Here is a 7,703-nt window from a genome sequence, read left to right as displayed (position 1 = left end):
CAGGTTGCCATAACAACTGGGCAGGAACTTCCGCCAACACTGCTATTGTTGTGGCAACTTGCAATGAGCGAACTGTGCCACGCATGTCGTTACTGCACAGGCGTGAGATTGGGAGGTGCATGGTGGGTAGCCAGCTGCCCCGAATCCCAGAAGTAAACAGTAGTGGGCTTCAGATGCCCACATCCATCTTGGCTCCTGCCTGCTGACGGGATTATGTAATCTATTACAGATGTAACAATACCAGGTATGAGGACACTTATAACAATAGCCTATTATTGAAGTACAAGTGATAACAATCATGGTGGTGCTTTAAAAAAATGTTATGGAGACTGGAACTCCATTTTAAAGAGGAAAGTGGGAATTAAAAACAACAAACATTTTTATTTAACTAGATGGCTGCAGCTGTCACCTGCTGGCTCAACACTAAGAACTGAGTGATTAAAGACGCTGATCGCTCAAGGGCCATACACACTATACAATTATCTTTAGATTTTTTCCTTCAGACTTACCAAAACCATATAATATGAGGTCAAACCTAAACACTTTCAATTTGTATGCAATCAGGCAGGCCCTTGCACTACATAGAAAAGGTAAATCTAAAGGAAATCTGACAACAAAAGTTGTATAGTGTGTATCCAGCTTCAGTTCTTGGGTCTGCACTGAGCACAGAGCGGTGACTGTCAGTCACATTTCTCAATGGATCTTTACTAGATCAGCAAACTGTGAAGGGGGGGGGGCTGTTTGGATCAGGCTCAGGGTTGCCTTTATTGGCAACCCCCATATTTCTCCTATATTGACCAATTTTCTTTAATTGCAGGTGTGCAGAACTGTACAAAGTTGTCCCTTAGGCAGTAGACTGTCATGTATAAGGGCACCTTAAGAAATAATGTCTCTTTAAAGTCTCTTTATTTACTTATGTATGCATCGCCTAGTGTATTTAGTGACAATTAGCACCTTGATTATAAGTGGCAAGCAGCTGTTGTGAAACATTAGTTAATAAACATTATAAGCATTGTGCATCTATTTCACAGGTTTAAAATTAACACTGTAAATTAAAAGCTTTTTTTATCACAGAAAACAGAACTTCACTTTGCTAACCATGTGATGCACAGGTTTATCTGCTATGTCAACTAACCTACTGTACATTTTAAATATATTAGACAAGTTAACTAGTAGGTGATGCAGTGGTTCTTGCACCAACCCACTTTAAAGCAGTGCTCCAGCCCCCCCCCCCCCCCCCCCCATGGAAAAGTTACAAAATGTAAAGCAGCTACACTTACTGTAGCTGATGACTTTTAATATTAGGACACTTACCTGTCCTGGAATCCAGCAATGTCGGCACCCCAGCTGATGTTTCCATCAGCTCCTGTAAGCCTGTAAGGGAAACCGGCAGTGAATCCTTGTGGCTTCGCAGCTGAATCCCTACTGCACATACTCGAAGCACGCTGCACTTCCTGAATGGCCTGGCGGCAGGAAAGGAGGGGCCAAACTTCTGACGGACCTGGCCACTGCAAGGTCCAAGGAAGTGGGGACGGGTATCTGTCAAAAACAGGTACCTGCTTCCCCCCCCACCCCCCAAAAAAGGTGGCACCGGAGGGGGAGAGGAGACAGATAAGTGGAACTTTCACTTTTGAGTTATTTTAAGTGAACCTGTCCCAGCCTTCCTACTGGGGATAAGAGGATACCTAGTACTTCTGAGTATGGAGGAGCATTTGATTCCCTCTCTTTCCTCCATCAATGTAATGTTAGATGCCTGAGCCTCCATTCGTCAGACACCAGATATAACACATGGGGATGGGGGGGTCATGCAAGCTGTGACCAGAGTAAACTGTAGTTACAAAGGGCTTCTTTTTCTTGTTCTAACCACTGAACAGAGTGTAGGTGGCCACGCAAGCTAGTTTACAGTAGTCTTAGCCCTCTGAATGATGATGTGCAATGTGTTGCCTTCTCACCCCTTTTAACTCCTACAACCCTGATTGCCATAAATGTTTCCTCCTGCCTGTCAGCTATAATGTGCACTGGGTCATTTGTGCAGAGCTCAGACCACATTACGACACCTGCTCTGTGCCGTGGCAATGTGACTCCCATGTGCATACGGAATGAATTTGGAAGGAAGATGGAATCACCCGAGCACTGACAGAGCAGCACTGGAGGTCTTCCTTTGACAGGTAAGTCTGCCATAATGTGATAGTATGGGGTGCTATGAAGCTACAGGGGGCCCAGGTAACATTTTTTTCATAAAGAGTCTAATGCCGCCTTAAGGGGGAGCTATAAAAATGTAGCTCAATCATGTGTTTTCTCCGACACTCCAAACCACAGTTGCAAATTAAGCCATAAAGTATAGCTTTAAGGGACCTTTCCCACTGAGGAGTATTTCAAGCCCTTTTGGGTTAAAAAAAAAAATAAAAAAAAGACCCTGAAAAACTCAAGAAAAATGTTTCCCTTTAAAATCAATAAATGTGTTCACACTGGGGGAGTGTGTTTCCATTGCGGTGAAAACAATTTTCAGATTGCAGCATCTTTGGGGCATGTTTGGGGAGCTAAAAAAAATGCACCAAAAACTCACCTTCCTATTGAAAGCAATTGAAAGCGTGGTAGAAACGTGACGAAAATGCATTTAAGGTTAAAGTTTCCTTTTACCATGCAGCATATATTCTTTTACCATGTAGGGTATGTTCTTACCATTTCTCACTTTCACTCACTTTCTCACTTTCCACCACTCTGTTCTCGGCAAAGGAAGGCCTTGTCTAAGCTCCCAAATGACTTTTTCCAGTGCTTATACTATGGTCTCCTTTCCTTATGTGCACACGGGCCTCAATGGGGATGGGACCCAGTTTTCTCTCACACATTGCACACATGATTTATGGTTGGGATTTTAAAAAGTTGGTCTACATCTAAGCTGCAGCTGCATCTGGTTCTAGAAGCTGCTATGGCTAAAAGAGGATCCATCCCTATCCCCTCCTTTTCTAGCTGTATGCCATTGAGCGGGTGCTGACCTACAGCTGATCACCTGTAATAGCAGTGTGAGTAATAAGAAAGCAGCTGTGTGCTGCAATCAGCTGCTAATGCATTCCTATTAGAGCCGCCCTGCCCTTCCCTGCGCTCTGCTGGTACCAGTCCACTGTCCTCTGCATTGCAAACTCAGTTGTGCTTCTCCGCCCACAAGATGTGAGAAGACACCATGTGACAACAGCACTATCACATAAGAAAGCAACAATAAGTCACATATTTACATATACCCAGTAGTGATGGGTAGTTCACATCACTCCTGGAAGCTAAAATGGGGCACACAAAAGAGACCAAACCAGGTATTGTGGTCCCAAATGAAAAGTAGCTGCCTAAATGAGCATGTGTGGCTTTAATTAAGAAAAATATCAGCTTTATTAAGTATCAAAATAATCCACATTTGCAAAAAGGCTTTTAGGACCTGGAGAATCTGTCATGTGATTACAGCGAAAGGCATTGACATCATCACGCAAGGACGTAATACCACCACGCCCCCCATAAGCTAGAGTGCCAGTGTTCTGCCAAAAACTCCAACTTGCCAAAATCTCCCACCACGTCACTTCTGTTAATTGGAGATTTAGATGATTTGCTGGTTTCAGACCACTGCCAACCTAGACACTACAGTATACGCTATCATGAGTGGACCTTGTTAGTCCGCCTGCTACTAACCAACAACAACATGGCTGCCTCCAAGGTGGCAACAGCTTTTTCCTCCTTACCCGGTGTTCTGTGAAAACAGGCAACTGGTTGTGCACCGTAGTGTACTGGCTGCCAGTGGTCTGTGAAAACAGCAACTTGTCCAAATCTTCAACGATTGCTGCTGGAGTCACCGGAAGTTGGAGATTTTGGCAAGTTGGCGTTTTTGACAGAACACTGGGCGTATCTACTGGAAGTATCCCCAGGTGACCTTCACAGTGGGAGTTGAGTGGTCCCTAAGTGGCATCCTGTGCCTAGCACGCCTATGGCATTACTGTCCAGATGTGGAGGAGCGACACGGCTAAACATTAGAGCAGCAGTTTGAGTGGGTCTCAAGATACCCTTGGAGTCGGTGTTTGACAGGTGGGCGGAAGTCGTGAGATAGTTTTACTGTCCAGCGTATCTGCTTCATGCTGTAGGCCTTGCTCCCTGCATTGATCTGTCACATCCTTTATCTGCTTGTCCTACCACTATTCCCTGAGGTCTGCTAACTCCTATATGCTAATCTGAAGCTGCTTTTCACTTTACTGCCTCTAATTTGCTTGGCAATGCTTTACTCATGTACTAGCCGAGTGACGGCCATTACCCACATACAAACAAATGCTGCATACACCAGCTGCCAGGTTAAAAAGGCACATTAAAAAGTGAGTGTGTTTCTGTATTTTTTATAATAAACTTACCGGAGTGATTTTACATTATGGGATATTCTACCTGTCGTCCTTCCCTATGAGCGGCAATACTGAGTACATTGAGCAGAGTTGGGCAAATCCAGGTGGTGTCGCACAACAAGGGGAATGCCCCCCACAATCCTTTGACCATACTAGAGATAGGTGGTCCTATTCATTTGGTGAATGCATGTCCATATGGGGCACCATAAGCATAGTGGAATAGAGCACAATGTTGAATTTTTAAAGAGCACCAGCACTTTAACACATTGAGATTAAAATTGTGGGACTTTTTATAAATGTTACACAAACTTTTTATGTTTAAATGCATGATTAATTGTTGATTTTGGGTTGCACTTTATGTGCATCACAGATGCTTGTTGAGTGACATGCACGGTCTATTAGAATGTGTTTTTTTTTTTTTTTTTTTTTTAAGTTATTTGTGTTGTAATCGTGCACATGGCAATTGCAGCAGTCATAACAAGGCCCCTTTCACATGGGCGATCCGATCAAATCCGCCTGTCAGTTTTTCAGGCGGACCTGATTGAATGCTCCATGCATCCCTATGGGGCAGCGGGTGTCAGCGGAGACATCTCCGCTGCTATCCGATCCGATCCTGTCTGTGAAATCCGGACGGATGGAAACCCTATTTTCCATCCGTCTGGAGGATCGGATCAGATGGGATCGGATGAGAACGGACAGACGGTCATCCGATCTTCCCATAGAGGACAGAGGGGATCTGCCAGCTTTGTCTCTGCACACAGAGTGGAGACGGAGCTGTCATCCGCCTGCTCAGCGGGGATCGGCGGATCGATCCCCCTGCTGAGCAGAACGGACTCCGTCAGGCGGTGCGCCCGTGTGAATGGGGACTTAGTGTAACTTAGAGTAACACCTCTCAGGTGAGTCTGTGTCTACAATCCAAGGAGGGTGCTGGACCTCGGCTTACCACCGCAAACAGAATATATGAAGAAATTGGTCACACTCCACCAGGAGATTCAGTGAAGAAGATCTTTATTGTACATGCAAAGGTACAAGGTACAGCAGGATGGATATGGTAGACGTTTCACTTGAATTCCACGTGCTTGTTCACCAAGTACAAAGACAAGTGTGTCTTGCCTACAGTCAAGCATGGTGGTGGGAGTGTCATGGTATGGGGCTGCATGAGTTCTGCCAGCACTGGGGAGCTAGAGTTCAATGAGGGAACCATGAATGCCAACATGTAGTGTGACATACTGAAGCAGAGCATGATCCCCTCTCTTTGGAGACTGGGCTGCAGGGCAGTATTCCAACATAATAATGACCAAGATTACCACTGCCTTGCTAAAGAAGCTGAGGGTAAAGGTGATGGATGGATCAAGCATGTCTCCAGACCTAAACCCTATTGAGCATCTGTGGGGCATCCTCAAATGGAAGGTGGAGGAGCGCACGGACCCTAACATCCACCAGCTCTGTGATGTCATCATGGAGAAGTGGAAGAGGACTCCAGTGGCAACCTGTGAAGCTCTGGTCCAAGAGGGTTAAGGTAGTGCTGGAAAATAATGGTGGCCACAGAAAATATTGACACTTTGGGCCCAATTTGGACATTTTCACCAGTGGTTTAGACATTAATGGCTGTGTGTTGAGTTATTTTGAGGGGGCAGCAAATTTACACTGTTATACAAGCTGCACTCTCACTACTTTACATTGTAGCAAAGTGTCATTTCTTCAGTGTTGTCACATGAAAAGATATAAAAAAATATTTACAAAAATGTGAGGAGTGCACTCACTTTTTTGAGATACTATATATACAGTATCTCACAAAAGTGAGTATACCCCTCACATTTTTGTAAATATTTTATTATATCTTTTCATGTTTCAACACTGGAAGTTCAACATGACACCTCATGGCAAAGAACTCTCTGAGGATCTGAAAAAAAGAATTGTTGCTCTACATAAAGATGGCCTAGGCTATAAGAAGATTGCCAAGACCCTGAAACTGAGCTGCAGCACGGTGGCCAAAACCATACAGTGGTTTAAGAGGACAGGTTCCACTCAGAACAGGCCTTGCCATGGTCAACTAAAGAAGTTAAATGCACATTCTCAGTGTCATATCCAGGGGTTGTCTTTGTGAAATAGAAGTATTAGTGCTGCCAGCATTGCTGCAGAGGTTGAAGGGGTGGGGGGTCAGCCTGTCAGTGCTCAGACCACACACCGCATACTGCATCAAATTGGTCTGCATGGCTGTCGTCCCATGTGAGGGGTGTATTCACTTTTGTGAGATATTGTATATACACACACACACTGAACAGTATAACAGCCTCTTGTCAGCAATAGGGTTCTAGTGAACAGATCATCCAGCTGTTTAAAGTGAAGCCAGAATGAAATTAAAATCCAGCTCCAGGCTGGGCATCCCCCCTTCCACAGATCTGTGTTCCATCTACAGCTGTTATATTGTGCCTGCGGAGTGGAGTGGAGTAAGTGATATCTTAACAGGTGTAACATACAATGTAAGCAAAAGGCTGATTCATTGTAAGCCTGCCATCAATCCACACTCAGTTTATCATTCCATTCATTGAGACCATATAATTGCTGACTTGTTTTGTACTAGTAGGATTCAGTAGTGAGGATGAGCTAAATATAGCAAATATTTGGGGATTAAATAGAAATATGATGAGCTTGCAGGATTTGACTTCCAGGAAGGTGAGGGAAAGGTAAGCTAAGCATTTTGAATATTTCCAAACATATGTCTTTGTACATGTACCAGTAAAGGAGGCAGTGCTTCTCTTTCCTGTATCATTTTATTGGAGGAAAAAGTCAGGATCTTCTCTAAGTGTCTAGCAGTAGTATCAGGTATTTAAGGCAGTACTAAATTGTATCTGAGCACCACAAACTACAATTACTACTATTACTACTATTTAATTCATCTTAACCACTTAAGCCCCGGAAGATTTTACCCCCTTCCTGACCAGGCCCTATTTTTCAATTCGGCACTGTGTGATTTTAACGGACAATTGCGCGGTCGTGCGACGCTGTACCCAAATTAATTTGACGTCCTTTTTTTCCCACAAACAGAGCTTTCTTTTGGTGGTATTTGATCACCTGTGCGATTTTTTGATCATGCGCTATAAACAAAAAAAGAGCGGCAACTTTGCAAAAATAACAATATTTTTCACATTTTTTTTATATGAAATTCCCCCCAAAAAATGTAAAAATCAAGATTTAACATTTTAGGCCAATTTGTTTTCTGCTACATATGTTTGGTAAAAAAAAAATCGCAATAAGCGTATTTTTATTGGTTTGCGCAAAAAGTTATTGCGTTTACTAACTAAGGGAAAGATTTTTGTCATTTTTATTGTT

This window comes from Pelophylax lessonae (genome assembly GCF_965119305.1).
Source record: "Pelophylax lessonae genome assembly, chromosome: 7".
In the NCBI taxonomy this organism is placed as follows: Eukaryota; Metazoa; Chordata; class Amphibia; order Anura; family Ranidae; genus Pelophylax; species Pelophylax lessonae.
This window is presented reverse-complemented; position numbering follows the sequence as displayed.